The sequence below is a fragment of the Ranitomeya variabilis genome, chromosome 3 (genome assembly GCF_051348905.1).
Source record: "Ranitomeya variabilis isolate aRanVar5 chromosome 3, aRanVar5.hap1, whole genome shotgun sequence".
NCBI lineage: Eukaryota > Metazoa > Chordata > Amphibia > Anura > Dendrobatidae > Ranitomeya > Ranitomeya variabilis.
In genome coordinates this window covers 436861876-436878508 of record NC_135234.1, presented here as the reverse complement: position 1 = coordinate 436878508, position 16633 = coordinate 436861876, and the positions used below count along the sequence as shown (strand labels likewise).

The following is a 16633-nucleotide window of genomic DNA, read 5'->3' as shown; positions in this document are numbered from 1 at the left end:
TAGCAAATAGATAATTGCTGCAGTCAATTTTACTGTGCTAAAGCAAGGAAAGGTGCGATGCATGAAATGTGAATAGCATACTGGCTTGTGAAATCTATGAAAAAACACATGAGATGTTTAGAACAAGATTTGGCCAAAAATTGTGAGCCCATCCACCAAACGTCAAGGTAATCTCAGATCGGATGGGTAACTTACCTGTCTGCCTAGTGTGAACACTTACCTATGGCTAATAACGTGGTAAAGCCTGCATTTATAGGAAAGTTAGAACCAACTGTGTTTGGAAGAAATTAAAATCACAGCATGGTGAAGGGCAGGGCGTTCAAGTCAGAAAAAAAGTACATAGTAAATATTGGAAAACTGACTGAACAGCCATCTAGTCTGAACTGGTGCATAACCAAAAAGTCTTACATAGCAAATAGATAATGGCTGCACTCAATTTTACTGTGCTAAAGCAAGGAAATGTGCGATACATGAAATGTGAATAGCATACTGGCAAGCCTGCATTTATAGGAAGGTTAGAACCAACTGTGTTTGGATGAAATTAAAATCACAGCATGGTGAAGGGCGGGGCGTTCAAGTCAGAAAAAAAAGTACATAGTAAATATAGGAAAACTGACTGAACAGTCATCTAGTCTGAACTGGTGCATAACCAAAAAGTCTTACATAGCAAATAAATAATGGCTGCACTCAATTTTACTGTGCTAAAGCAAGGAAATGTGCGATACATGAAATGTGAATAGCATACTGGCTTGTGAAATCTATGAAAAAACACATGAGATGTTTAGCACAAGATTTGGCCAAAAATTGTGAGCCCATCCACCAAATGTCAAGGTAATCTCAGATCGGATGGGTAACTTACCTGTCTGCCTAGTGTGAACACTTACCTATGGCTAATAACGTGGTAAAGCCTGCATTTATAGGAAAGTTAGAACCAACTGTGTTTGGAAGAAATTAAAATCACAGCATGCTGAAGGGCAGGGCGTTCAAGTCAGAAAAAAAAGTACATAGTAAATATTGGAAAACTGACTGAACAGCCATCTAGTCTGAACTGGTGCATAACCAAAAAGTCTTACATAGCAAATAGATAATGGCTGCACTCAATTTTACTGTGCTAAAGCAAGGAAATGTTAGATACATGAAATGTGAATAGCATACTGGCTTGTGAAATCTATGAAAAAACACATGAGATGCTTAGCACAAGATTTGGCCAAAAATTGTGAGCCCATCCACCAAACGTCAAGGTAATCTCAGATCGGATGGGTAACTTATCTGTCTGCCTAGTGTGAACACTTACCTATGGCTAATTACATGGTAAAGCCTGCATTTATAGGAAGGTAAGAACCAACTGTGTTTGGAAGAAATTAAAATCACAGCATGGTGAAGGGCAGGGCGTTCAAGTCAGAAAAAAAAGGACATAGTAAATATAGGAAAACTGACTGAACAGCCATCTAGTCTGAACTGGTGCATAACCAAAAAGTCTTACATAGCAAATAGATAATTTCTGCACTCAATTTTACTGTGCTAAAGCAAGGAAATGTGTGATACATGAAATGTGAATAGCATACTGGCTTGTGAAATCTATGAAAAAACACATGAGATGCTTAGCACAAGATTTGGCCAAAAATTGTGAGCCCATCCACCAAACGTCAAGGTAATCTCAGATCGGATGGGTAACTAACCTGTCTGCCTAGTGTGAACACTTACCTATGGTTAATAACATGGTAAAGCCTGCATTTATAGGAAGGTTAGAACCAACTGTGTTTGGAAGAAATTAAAATCACAGCATGGTGAAGGGCAGGGCGTTCAAGTCAGAAATAAAGTACATAGTAAATATAGGAAAACTGACTGAACAGCCATCTAGTCTGAACTGGTGCATAACCAAAAAGTCTTACATAGCAAATAGATAATGGCTGCACTCAATTTTACTGTGCTAAAGCAAGGAAATGTGCGATACATGAAATGTGAATAGCATACTGGCATGTGAAATCTATGAAAAAACACATGAGATGCTTAGCACAAGATTTGGCCAAAAATTGTGAGCCCATCCACCAAACGTCAAGGTAATCTCAGATCGGATGGGTAACTAACCTGTCTGCCTAGTGTGAACACTTACCTATGGCTAATAACATGGTAAAGCCTGCATTTATAGGAAGGTTAGAACCAACTGTGTTTGGATGAAATTAAAATCACAGCATGGTGAAGGGCGGGGCGTTCAAGTCAGAAAAAAAAAAGTACATAGTAAATATAGGAAAACTGACTGAACAGCCATCTCGTCTGAACTGGTGCATAACCAAAAAGTCTTGCATAGCAAATAGATAATGGCTGCACTCAATTTTACTGTGCTAAAGCAAGGAAATGTGCGATACATGAAATGTGAATAGCATACTGGCAAGCCTGCTTTTATAGGAAGGTTAGAGCCAACTGTGTTTGGATGAAATTAAAATCACAGCGTGGTGAAGGGCGGGGCGTTCAAGTCAGAAAAAAAAGTACATAGTAAATATAGGAAAACTGACTGAACAGCCATCTAGTCTGAACTGGTGCATAACCAAAAAGTCTTACATAGCAAATAGATAATGGCTGCACTCAATTTTACTGTGCTAAAGCAAGGAAATGTGCGATACATGAAATGTGAATAGCATACTGGCTTGTGAAATCTATGAAAAAACACATGAGATGTTTAGCAAAGATTTGGCCAAAAATTGTGAGCCCATCCACCAAACGTCAAGGTTATCTCAGATCGGATGGGTAACTTACCTGTCTGCCTAGTGTGAACACTTACCTATGGCTAATAACGTGGTAAAGCCTGCATTTATAGGAAAGTTAGAACCAACTGTGTTTGGAAGAAATTAAAATCACAGCATGCTGAAGGGCAGGGCGTTCAAGTCAGAAAAAAAAAGTACATAGTAAATATTGGAAAACTGACTGAACAGCCATCTAGTCTGAACTGTTGCATAACCAAAAAGTCTTACCTAGCAAATAGATAATGGCTGCACTCAATTTTACTGTGCTAAAGCAAGGAAATGTTAGATACATGAAATGTGAATAGCATACTGGCTTGTGAAATCTATGAAAAAACACATGAGATGCTTAGCACAAGATTTGGCCAAAAATTGTGAGCCCATCCACCAAACATCAAGGTAATCTCAGATCGGATGGGTAACTTACCTGTCTGCCTAGTGTGAACACTTACCTATGGCTAATTACATGGTAAAGCCTGCATTTATAGGAAGGTTAGAACCAACTGTGTTTGGAAGAAATTAAAATCACAGCATGGTGAAGGGCAGGGCGTTCAAGTCAGAAAAAAAAAAGGACATAATAAATATAGGAAAACTGACTGAACAGCCATCTAGTCTGAACTGGTGCATAACCAAAAAGTCTTACATAGCAAATAGATAATGGCTGCACTCAATTTTACTGTGCTAAAGCAAGGAAATGTGCGATACATGAAATGTGAATAGCATACTGGCTTGTGAAATCTATGAAAAAACACATGAGATGCTTAGCACAAGATTTGGCCAAAAATTGTGAGCCCATCCACCAAACATCAAGGTAATCTCAGATCGGATGGGTAACTAACCTGTCTGCCTAGTGTGAACACTTACCTATGGTTAATAACATGGTAAAGCCTGAATTTATAGGAAGGTTAGAACCAACTTTGTTTGGATGAAATTAAAATCACAGCATGGTGAAGGGCGGGGCGTTCAAGTCAGAAAAAAAAAATTACATAGTAAATATAGGAAAACTGACTGAACAGCCATCTCGTCTGAACTGGTGCATAACCAAAAAGTCTTGCATAGCAAATAGATAATGGCTGCACTCAATTTTACTGTGCTAAAGCAAGGAAATGTGCGATACATGAAATGTGAATAGCATACTGGCTTGTGAAATCTATGAAAAAACACATGAGATGCTTAGCACAAGATTTGGCCAAAAATTGTGAGCCCATCCACCAAACGTCAAGGTAATCTCAGATCGGATGGGTAACTAACCTGTCTGCCTAGTGTGAACACTTACCTATGGCTAATAACATGGTAAAGCCTGCATTTATAGGAAGGTTAGAACCAACTGTGTTTGGATGAAATTAAAATCACAGCATGGTGAAGGGCGGGGTGTTCAAGTCAGAAAAAAAAATGTACATAGTAAATATAGGAAAACTGACTGAACAGCATCTAGTCTGAACTGGTGCATAACCAAAAAGTCTTACATAGCAAATAGATAATGGCTGCACTCAATTTTACTGTGCTAAAGCAAGGAAATGTGCGATACATGAAATGTGAATAGCATACTGGCTTGTGAAATCTATGAAAAAACACATGAGATGCTTAGCACAAGATTTGGCCAAAAATTGTGAGCCCATCCACCAAACGTCAAGGTAATCTCAGATCGGATGGGTAACTAACCTGTCTGCCTAGTGTGAACACTTACCTATGGCTAATAACATGGTAAAGCCTGCATTTATAGGAAGGTTAGAACCAACTGTGTTTGGATGAAATTAAAATCACAGCATGGTGAAGGGCGGGGTGTTCAAGTCAGAAAAAAAAATGTACATAGTAAATATAGGAAAACTGACTGAACAGCATCTAGTCTGAACTGGTGCATAACCAAAAAGCCTTACATAGCAAATAGATAATGGCTGCACTCAATTTTACTGTGCTAAAGCAAGGAAATGTGCGATACATGAAATGTGAATAGCATACTGGCTTGTGAAATCTATGAAAAAACACATGAGATGTTTAGCACAAGATTTGGCCAAAAATTGTGAGCCCATCCACCAAACGTCAAGGTAATCTCAGATCAGATGGGTTACTTACCTGTCTGCCTAGTGTGAACACTTACCTTTGCCTAATAACGTGGTAAAGCCTGCATTTATAGGAAGGTTAGAACCAACTCTGTTTGGATGAAATTAAAATCACAGCATGGTGAAGGGCAGGGCGTTCAAGTCAGAAATAAAGTACATAGTAAATATAGGAAAACTGACTGAACAGCCATCTAGTCTGAACTGGTGCATAACCAAAAAGTCTTACATAGCAAATAGATAATGGCTGCACTCAATTTTACTGTGCTAAAGCAAGGAAATGTGCGATACATGAAATGTGAATAGCATACTGGCTTGTGAAATCTATGAAAAAACACATGAGATGCTTAGCACAAGATTTGGCCAAAAATTGTGAGCCCATCCACCAAACGTCAAGGTAATCTCAGATCGGATGGGTAACTAACCTGTCTGCCTAGTGTGAACACTTACCTATGGCTAATAACATGGTAAAGCCTGCATTTATAGGAAGGTTAGAACCAACTGTGTTTGGATGAAATTAAAATCACAGCATGGTGAAGGGCGGGGCGTTCAAGTCAGAAAAAAAAAAGTACATAGTAAATATAGGAAAACTGACTGAACAGCCATCTCGTCTGAACTGGTGCATAACCAAAAAGTCTTGCATAGCAAATAGATAATGGCTGCACTCAATTTTACTGTGCTAAAGCAAGGAAATGTGCGATACATGAAATGTGAATAGCATACTGGCAAGCCTGCTTTTATAGGAAGGTTAGAGCCAACTGTGTTTGGATGAAATTAAAATCACAGCGTGGTGAAGGGCGGGGCGTTCAAGTCAGAAAAAAAAGTACATAGTAAATATAGGAAAACTGACTGAACAGCCATCTAGTCTGAACTGGTGCATAACCAAAAAGTCTTACATAGCAAATAGATAATGGCTGCACTCAATTTTACTGTGCTAAAGCAAGGAAATGTGCGATACATGAAATGTGAATAGCATACTGGCTTGTGAAATCTATGAAAAAACACATGAGATGCTTAGCACAAGATTTGGCCAAAAATTGTGAGCCCATCCACCAAACATCAAGGTAATCTCAGATCGGATGGGTAACTAACCTGTCTGCCTAGTGTGAACACTTACCTATGGTTAATAACATGGTAAAGCCTGAATTTATAGGAAGGTTAGAACCAACTTTGTTTGGATGAAATTAAAATCACAGCATGGTGAAGGGCGGGGCGTTCAAGTCAGAAAAAAAAATTACATAGTAAATATAGGAAAACTGACTGAACAGCCATCTCGTCTGAACTGGTGCATAACCAAAAAGTCTTGCATAGCAAATAGATAATGGCTGCACTCAATTTTACTGTGCTAAAGCAAGGAAATGTGCGATACATGAAATGTGAATAGCATACTGGCTTGTGAAATCTATGAAAAAACACATGAGATGCTTAGCACAAGATTTGGCCAAAAATTGTGAGCCCATCCACCAAACGTCAAGGTAATCTCAGATCGGATGGGTAACTAACCTGTCTGCCTAGTGTGAACACTTACCTATGGCTAATAACATGGTAAAGCCTGCATTTATAGGAAGGTTAGAACCAACTGTGTTTGGATGAAATTAAAATCACAGCATGGTGAAGGGCGGGGTGTTCAAGTCAGAAAAAAAAATGTACATAGTAAATATAGGAAAACTGACTGAACAGCATCTAGTCTGAACTGGTGCATAACCAAAAAGTCTTACATAGCAAATAGATAATGGCTGCACTCAATTTTACTGTGCTAAAGCAAGGAAATGTGCGATACATGAAATGTGAATAGCATACTGGCTTGTGAAATCTATGAAAAAACACATGAGATGCTTAGCACAAGATTTGGCCAAAAATTGTGAGCCCATCCACCAAACGTCAAGGTAATCTCAGATCGGATGGGTAACTAACCTGTCTGCCTAGTGTGAACACTTACCTATGGCTAATAACATGGTAAAGCCTGCATTTATAGGAAGGTTAGAACCAACTGTGTTTGGATGAAATTAAAATCACAGCATGGTGAAGGGCGGGGTGTTCAAGTCAGAAAAAAAAATGTACATAGTAAATATAGGAAAACTGACTGAACAGCATCTAGTCTGAACTGGTGCATAACCAAAAAGTCTTACATAGCAAATAGATAATGGCTGCACTCAATTTTACTGTGCTAAAGCAAGGAAATGTGCGATACATGAAATGTGAATAGCATACTGGCTTGTGAAATCTATGAAAAAACACATGAGATGTTTAGCACAAGATTTGGCCAAAAATTGTGAGCCCATCCACCAAACGTCAAGGTAATCTCAGATCAGATGGGTTACTTACCTGTCTGCCTAGTGTGAACACTTACCTTTGCCTAATAACGTGGTAAAGCCTGCATTTATAGGAAGGTTAGAACCAACTCTGTTTGGATGAAATTAAAATCACAGCATGGTGAAGGGCAGGGCGTTCAAGTCAGAAATAAAGTACATAGTAAATATAGGAAAACTGACTGAACAGCCATCTAGTCTGAACTGGTGCATAACCAAAAAGTCTTACATAGCAAATAGATAATGGCTGCACTCAATTTTACTGTGCTAAAGCAAGGAAATGTGCGATACATGAAATGTGAATAGCATACTGGCTTGTGAAATCTATGAAAAAACACATGAGATGCTTAGCACAAGATTTGGCCAAAAATTGTGAGCCCATCCACCAAACGTCAAGGTAATCTCAGATCGGATGGGTAACTAACCTGTCTGCCTAGTGTGAACACTTACCTATGGCTAATAACATGGTAAAGCCTGCATTTATAGGAAGGTTAGAACCAACTGTGTTTGGATGAAATTAAAATCACAGCATGGTGAAGGGCGGGGCGTTCAAGTCAGAAAAAAAAAAGTACATAGTAAATATAGGAAAACTGACTGAACAGCCATCTCGTCTGAACTGGTGCATAACCAAAAAGTCTTGCATAGCAAATAGATAATGGCTGCACTCAATTTTACTGTGCTAAAGCAAGGAAATGTGCGATACATGAAATGTGAATAGCATACTGGCAAGCCTGCTTTTATAGGAAGGTTAGAGCCAACTGTGTTTGGATGAAATTAAAATCACAGCGTGGTGAAGGGCGGGGCGTTCAAGTCAGAAAAAAAAGTACATAGTAAATATAGGAAAACTGACTGAACAGCCATCTAGTCTGAACTGGTGCATAACCAAAAAGTCTTACATAGCAAATAGATAATGGCTGCACTCAATTTTACTGTGCTAAAGCAAGGAAATGTGCGATACATGAAATGTGAATAGCATACTGGCTTGTGAAATCTATGAAAAAACACATGAGATGTTTAGCACAAGATTTGGCCAAAAATTGTGAGCCCATCCACCAAACGTCAAGGTTATCTCAGATCGGATGGGTAACTTACCTGTCTGCCTAGTGTGAACACTTACCTATGGCTAATAACGTGGTAAAGCCTGCATTTATAGGAAAGTTAGAACCAACTGTGTTTGGAAGAAATTAAAATCACAGCATGCTGAAGGGCAGGGCGTTCAAGTCAGAAAAAAAAAGTACATAGTAAATATTGGAAAACTGACTGAACAGCCATCTAGTCTGAACTGTTGCATAACCAAAAAGTCTTACATAGCAAATAGATAATGGCTGCACTCAATTTTACTGTGCTAAAGCAAGGAAATGTTAGATACATGAAATGTGAATAGCATACTGGCTTGTGAAATCTATGAAAAAACACATGAGATGCTTAGCACAAGATTTGGCCAAAAATTGTGAGCCCATCCACCAAACATCAAGGTAATCTCAGATCGGATGGGTAACTTACCTGTCTGCCTAGTGTGAACACTTACCTATGGCTAATTACATGGTAAAGCCTGCATTTATAGGAAGGTTAGAACCAACTGTGTTTGGAAGAAATTAAAATCACAGCATGGTGAAGGGCAGGGCGTTCAAGTCAGAAAAAAAAAGGACATAATAAATATAGGAAAACTGACTGAACAGCCATCTAGTCTGAACTGGTGCATAACCAAAAAGTCTTACATAGCAAATAGATAATGGCTGCACTCAATTTTACTGTGCTAAAGCAAGGAAATGTGCGATACATGAAATGTGAATAGCATACTGGCTTGTGAAATCTATGAAAAAACACATGAGATGCTTAGCACAAGATTTGGCCAAAAATTGTGAGCCCATCCACCAAACATCAAGGTAATCTCAGATCGGATGGGTAACTAACCTGTCTGCCTAGTGTGAACACTTACCTATGGTTAATAACATGGTAAAGCCTGCATTTATAGGAAGGTTAGAACCAACTTTGTTTGGATGAAATTAAAATCACAGCATGGTGAAGGGCGGGGCGTTCAAGTCAGAAAAAAAAAATTACATAGTAAATATAGGAAAACTGACTGAACAGCCATCTCGTCTGAACTGGTGCATAACCAAAAAGTCTTGCATAGCAAATAGATAATGGCTGCACTCAATTTTACTGTGCTAAAGCAAGGAAATGTGCGATACATGAAATGTGAAGAGCATACTGGCTTGTGAAATCTATGAAAAAACACATGAGATGCTTAGCACAAGATTTGGCCAAAAATTGTGAGCCCATCCACCAAACGTCAAGGTAATCTCAGATCGGATGGGTAACTAACCTGTCTGCCTAGTGTGAACACTTACCTATGGCTAATAACATGGTAAAGCCTGCATTTATAGGAAGGTTAGAACCAACTGTGTTTGGATGAAATTAAAATCACAGCATGGTGAAGGGCGGGGTGTTCAAGTCAGAAAAAAAAATGTACATAGTAAATATAGGAAAACTGACTGAACAGCATCTAGTCTGAACTGGTGCATAACCAAAAAGTCTTACATAGCAAATAGATAATGGCTGCACTCAATTTTACTGTGCTAAAGCAAGGAAATGTGCGATACATGAAATGTGAATAGCATACTGGCTTGTGAAATCTATGAAAAAACACATGAGATGTTTAGCACAAGATTTGGCCAAAAATTGTGAGCCCATCCACCAAACGTCAAGGTAATCTCAGATCAGATGGGTTACTTACCTGTCTGCCTAGTGTGAACACTTACCTTTGCCTAATAACGTGGTAAAGCCTGCATTTATAGGAAGGTTAGAACCAACTCTGTTTGGATGAAATTAAAATCACAGCATGGTGAAGGGCAGGGCGTTCAAGTCAGAAAAAAAAAAGTACATAGTAAATATAGGAAAACTGACTGAAAAGCCATCTCGTCTGAACTGGTGCATAACCAAAAAGTCTTACATAGCAAATAGATAATGGCTGCACTCAATTTTACTGTGCTAAAGCAAGGAAATGTGCGATACATGAAATGTGAATAGCATACTGGCAAGCCTGCATTTATAGGAAGGTTAGAGCCAACTGTGTTTGGATGAAATTAAAATCACAGCATGGTGAAGGGCGGGGCGTTCAAGTCAGAAAAAAAGGTACATAGTAAATATAGGAAAACTGACTGAACAGCCATCTAGTCTGAACTGGTGCATAACCAAAAAGTCTGATATAGCAAATAGATAATGGCTGCACTCAATTTTACTGTGCTAAAGCAAGGAAATGTGCGATACATGAAATGTGAATAGCATACTGGCATGTGAAATCTATGAAAAACACATGAGATGCTTAGCACAAGATTTGGCCAAAAATTGTGAGCCCATCCACCAAACGTCAAGGTAATCTCAGATCGGATGGGTAACTTACCTGTCTGCCTAGTGTGAACACTTACCTATGGCTAATAACATGGTAAAGCCTGCATTTATAGGAAGGATAGCACCAACTGTGTTTGGAAGAAATTAAAATCACAGCATGGTGAAGGGCAGGGCGTTCAAGTCAGAAAAAAAAAGTACATAGTAAATATAGGAAAACTGACTGAACATCCATCTAGTCTGAACTGGTGCATAACCAAAAAGTCTTACATAGCAAATAGATAATGGCTGCACTCAATTTTACTGTGCTAAAGCAAGGAAATGTGTGATACATGAAATGTGAATAGCATACTGGCTTGTGAAATCTATGAAAAAGCACATGAAATGTTTAGCACAAGATTTGGCCAAAAATTGTGAGCCCATCCACCAAACGTCAAGGTAATCTCAGATCGGATGGGTAACTAACCTGTCTGCCTAGTGTGAACACTTACCTATGGCTAATAACATGGTAAAGCCTGCATTTATAGGAAGGTTAGAACCAACTGTGTTTGGATGAAATTAAAATCACAGCATGGTGAAGGGCGGGTCGTTCAAGTCAGAAAAAAAAAAGTACATAGTAAATATAGGAAAACTGACTGAACAGCCATAGCGTCTGAACTGGTGCATAACCAAAAAGTCTTGCATAGCAAATAGATAATGGCTGCACTCAATTTTACTGTGCTAAAGCAAGGAAATGTGCGATACATGAAATGTGAATAGCATACTGGCAAGCCAGCATTTATAGGAAGGTTAGAGCCAACTGTGTTTGGATGAAATTAAAATCACAGCATGGTGAAGGGCGGGGCGTTCAAGTCAGAAAAAAAAGTACATAGTAAATATAGGAAAACTGACTGAACAGCCATCTAGTCTGAACTGGTGCATAACCAAAAAGTCTTACATAGCAAATAGATAATGGCTGCACTCAATTTTACTGTGCTAAAGCAAGGAAATGTGCGATACATGAAATGTGAATAGCATACTGGCTTGTGAAATCTATGAAAAAACACATGAGATGTTTAGCACAAGATTTGGCCAAAAATTGTGAGCCCATCCACCAAACGTCAAGGTAATCTCAGATCGGATGGGTTACTTACCTGTCTGCCTAGTGTGAACACTTAACTTTGCCTAATAACGTGGTAAAGCCTGCATTTATAGGAAGGTTAGAACCAACTCTGTTTGGATGAAATTAAAATCACAGCATGGTGAAGGGCTGGGCGTCCAAGTCAGAAAAAAAAAAGTACATAGTAAATATAGGAAAACTGACTGAAAAGCCATCTCGTCTGAACTGGTGCATAACCAAAAAGTCTTACATAGCAAATAGATAATGGCTGCACTCAATTTTACTGTGCTAAAGCAAGGAAATGTGCGATACATGAAATGTGAATAGCATACTGGCAAGCCTGCATTTATAGGAAGGTTAGAAGCAACTGTGTTTGGATGAAATTAAAATCACAGCATGGTGAAGGGCGGGGCGTTCAAGTCAGAAAAAAAGGTACATAGTAAATATAGGAAAACTGACTGAACAGCCATCTAGTCTGAACTGGTGCATAACCAAAAAGTCTGATATAGCAAATAGATAATGGCTGCACTCAATTTTACTGTGCTAAAGCAAGGAAATGTGCGATACATGAAATGTGAATAGCATACTGGCTTGTGAAATCTATGAAAAAACACATGAGATGCTTAGCACAAGATTTGGCCAAAAATTGTGAGCCCATCCACCAAACGTCAAGGTAATCTCAGATCGGATGGGTAACTTACCTGTCTGCCTAGTGTGAACACTTACCTATGGCTAATAACATGGTAAAGCCTGCATTTATAGGAAGGTTAGCACCAACTGTGTTTGGAAGAAATTAAAATCACAGCATGGTGAAGGGCAGGGCGTTCAAGTCAGAAAAAAAAAGTACATAGTAAATATAGGAAAACTGACTGAACAGCCATCTAGTCTGAACTGGTGCATAACCAAAAAGTCTTATATAGCAAATAGATAATGGCTGCACTCAATTTTACTGTGCTAAAGCAAGGAAATGTGTGATACATGAAATGTGAATAGCATACTGGCTTGTGAAATCTATGAAAAAGCACATGAAATGTTTAGCACAAGATTTGGCCAAAAATTGTGAGCCCATCCACCAAACGTCAAGGTAATCTCAGATCGGATGGGTAACTAACCTGTCTGCCTAGTGTGAACACTTACCTATGGCTAATAACATGGTAAAGCCTGCATTTATAGGAAGGTTAGAACCAACTTTGTTTGGATGAAATTAAAATCACAGCATGGTGAAGGGCGGGGCGTTCAAGTCAGAAAAAAAAAATTACATAGTAAATATAGGAAAACTGACTGAACAGCCATCTCGTCTGAACTGGTGCATAACCAAAAAGTCTTACATAGCAAATAGATAATGGCTGCACTCAATTTTACTGTGCTAAAGCAAGGAAATGTGCGATACATGAAATGTGAATAGCATACTGGCAAGCCTGCATTTATAGGAAGGTTAGAACCAACTGTGTTTGGATGAAATTAAAATCACAGCATGGTGAAGGGCGGGGTGTTCAAGTCAGAAAAAAAAGTACATAGTAAATATAGGAAAACTGACTGAACATCCATCTAGTCTGAACTGGTGCATAACCAAAAAGTCTTACATAGCAAATAGATAATGGCTGCACTCAATTTTACTGTGCTAAAGCAAGGAAATGTGAGATACATGAAATGTGAATAGCATACTGGCTTGTGAAATCTATGAAAAAGCACATGAGATGTTTAGCACAAGATTTGGCCAAAAATTGTGAGCCCATCCACCAAACGTCAAGGTAATTTCAGATCGGATGGGTAACTAACCTGTCTGCCTAGTGTGAACACTTACCTATGGCTAATAACATGGTAAAGCCTGCATTTATAGGAAGGTTAGAACCAACTGTGTTTGGATGAAATTAAAATCACAGCATGGAGAAGGGCGGGGCGTTCAAGTCAGAAAAAAGAAAGTACATAGTAAATATAGGAAAACTGACTGAACAGCCATCTCGTCTGAACTGGTGCATAACCAAAAAGTCTTGCATAGCAAATAGATAATGGCTGCACTCAATTTTACTGTGCTAAAGCAAGGAAATGTGCGATACATGAAATGTGAATAGCATACTGGCAAGCCAGCATTTATAGGAAGGTTAGAGCCAACTGTGTTTGGATGAAATTAAAATCACAGCATGGTGAAGGGCGGGGCGTTCAAGTCAGAAAAAAAAGTACATAGTAAATATAGGAGAACTGACTGAACAGCCATCTAGTCTGAACTGGTGCATAACCAAAAAGTCTTATATAGCAAATAGATAATGGCTGCACTCAATTTTACTGTGCTAAAGCAAGGAAATGTGCGATACATGAAATGTGAATAGCATACTGGCTTGTGAAATCTATGAAAAAACACATGAGATGCTTAGCACAAGATTTGGCCAAAAATTGTGAGCCCATCCACCAAACGTCAAAGTAATCTCAGATCGGATGGGTAACTTACCTGTCTGCCTAGTGTGAACACTTACCTATGGCTAATAACATGGTAAAGCCTGCATTTATAGGAAGGTTAGCACCAACTGTGTTTGGAAGAAATTAAAATCACAGCATGGTGAAGGGCAGGGCATTCAAGTCAGAAAAAAAAAGTACATAGTAAATATAGGAAAACTGACTGAACATCCATCTAGTCTGAACTGATGCATAACCAAAAAGTCTTACATAGCAAATAGATAATGGCTGCACTCAATTTTACTGTGCTAAAGCAAGGAAATGTGTGATACATGAAATGTGAATAGCATACTGGCTTGTGAAATCTATGAAAAAACACATGAGATGCTTAGCACAAGATTTGGCCAAAAATTGTGAGCCCATCCACCAAACATCAAGGTAATCTCAGATCGGATGGGTAACTAACCTGTCTGCCTAGTGTGAACACTTACCTATGGCTAATAACATGGTAAAGCCTGCATTTATAGGAAGGTTAGAACCAACTGTGTTTGGATGAAATTAAAATCACAGCATGGTGAAGGGCGGGGCGTTCAAGTCAGAAAAAAAAAAAGTACATAGTAAATATAGGAAAACTGACTGAAAAGCCATCTCGTCTGAACTGGTGCATAACCAAAAAGTCTTACATAGCAAATAGATAATGGCTGCACTCAATTTTACTGTGCTAAAGCAAGGAAATGTGCGATACATGAAATGTGAATAGCATACTGGCAAGCCTGCATTTATAGGAAGGTTAGAACCAACTGTGTTTGGATGAAATTAAAATCACAGCATGGTGAAGGGCGGGGCGTTCAAGTCAGAAATAAAGTACATAATAAATATAGGAAAACTGACTGAACAGCCATCTAGTCTGAACTGGTGCATAACCAAAAAGTCTTACATAGCAAATAGATGATGGCTGCACTCAATTTTACTGTGCTAAAGCAAGGAAATGTGCGATACATGAAATGTGAATCGCATACTGGCTTGTGAAATCTATGAAAAAACACATGAGATGCTTAGCACAAGATTTGGCCAAAAATTGTGAGCCCATCCACCAAACGTCAAGGTAATCTCAGATCGGATGGGTAACTAACCTGTCTGCCTAGTGTGAACACTTACCTATGGCTAATAACATGGTAAAGCCTGCATTTATAGGAAGGTTAGAACCAACTGTGTTTGGATGAAATTAAAATCACAGCATGGTGAAGGGCGGGGTGTTCAAGTCAGAAAAAAAAATGTACATAGTAAATATAGGAAAACTGACTGAACAGCCATCTAGTCTGAACTGGTGCATAACCAAAAAGTCTTACATAGCAAATAGATAATGGCTGCACTCAATTTTACTGTGCTAAAGCAAGGAAATGTGCGATACATGAAATGTGAATAGCATACTGGCTTGTGAAATCTATGAAAAAACACATGAGATGTTTAGCACAAGATTTGGCCAAAAATTGTGAGCCCATCCACCAAACGTCAAGGTAATCTCAGATCGGATGGGTTACTTACCTGTCTGCCTAGTGTGAACACTTATTTTGCCTAATAACGTGGTAAAGCCTGCATTTATAGGAAGGTTAGAACCAACTCTGTTTGGATGAAATTAAAATCACAGCATGGTGAAGGGCGGGGCGTTCAAGTCAGAAAAAAAAAAGTACATAGTAAATATAGGAAAACTGACTGAAAAGCCATCTAGTCTGAACTGGTGCATAACCAAAAAGTCTTACATAGCAAATAGATAATGGCTGCACTCAATTTTACTGTGCTAAAGCAAGGAAATGTGCGATACATGAAATGTGAATAGCATACTGGCAAGCCTTCATTTATAGGAAGGTTAGAGCCAACTGTGTTTGGATGAAATTAAAATCACAGCATGGTGAAGGGCGGGGCGTTCAAGTCAGAAAAAAAGGTACATAGTAAATATAGGAAAACTGACTGAACAGCCATCTAGTCTGAACTGGTGCATAACCAAAAAGTCTGATATAGCAAATAGATAATGGCTGCACTCAATTTTACTGTGCTAAAGCAAGGAAATGTGCGATACATGAAATGTGAATAGCATACTGGCTTGTGAAATCTATGAAAAACACATGAGATGCTTAGCACAAGATTTGGCCAAAAATTGTGAGCCCATCCACCAAACGTCAAGGTAATCTCAGATCGGATGGGTAACTTACCTGTCTGCCTAGTGTGAACACTTACCTATGGCTAATAACATGGTAAAGCCTGCATTTATAGGAAGGTTAGCACCAACTGTGTTTGGAAGAAATTAAAATCACAGCATGGTGAAGGGCGGGGCGTTCAAGTCAGAAAAAAAAAATTACATAGTAAATATAGGAAAACTGACTGAACAGCCATCTCGTCTGAACTGGTGCATAACCAAAAAGTCTTACATAGCAAATAGATAATGGCTGCACTCAATTTTACTGTGCTAAAGCAAGGAAATGTGCGATACATGAAATGTGAATAGCATACTGGCAAGCCTGCATTTATAGGAAGGTTAGATTCAACTGTGTTTGGATGAAATTAAAATCACAGCATGGTGAAGGGCGGGGTGTTCAAGTCAGAAAAAAAAGTACATAGTAAATATAGGAAAACTGACTGAACATCCATCTAGTCTGAACTGGTGCATAACCAAAAAGTCTTACATAGCAAATA

The 16633-nt window shown here is 38.7% G+C and overlaps 1 protein-coding gene across 1 annotated transcript in view; it reads left to right on the top strand.

Annotated features, from left to right (window-relative positions):
- The window catches only part of GALNT17 (polypeptide N-acetylgalactosaminyltransferase 17), an 828236-nt gene that overhangs the window by 108333 nt on the left and 703270 nt on the right, over nucleotides 1–16633 (top strand). The window lies entirely within an intron of this gene.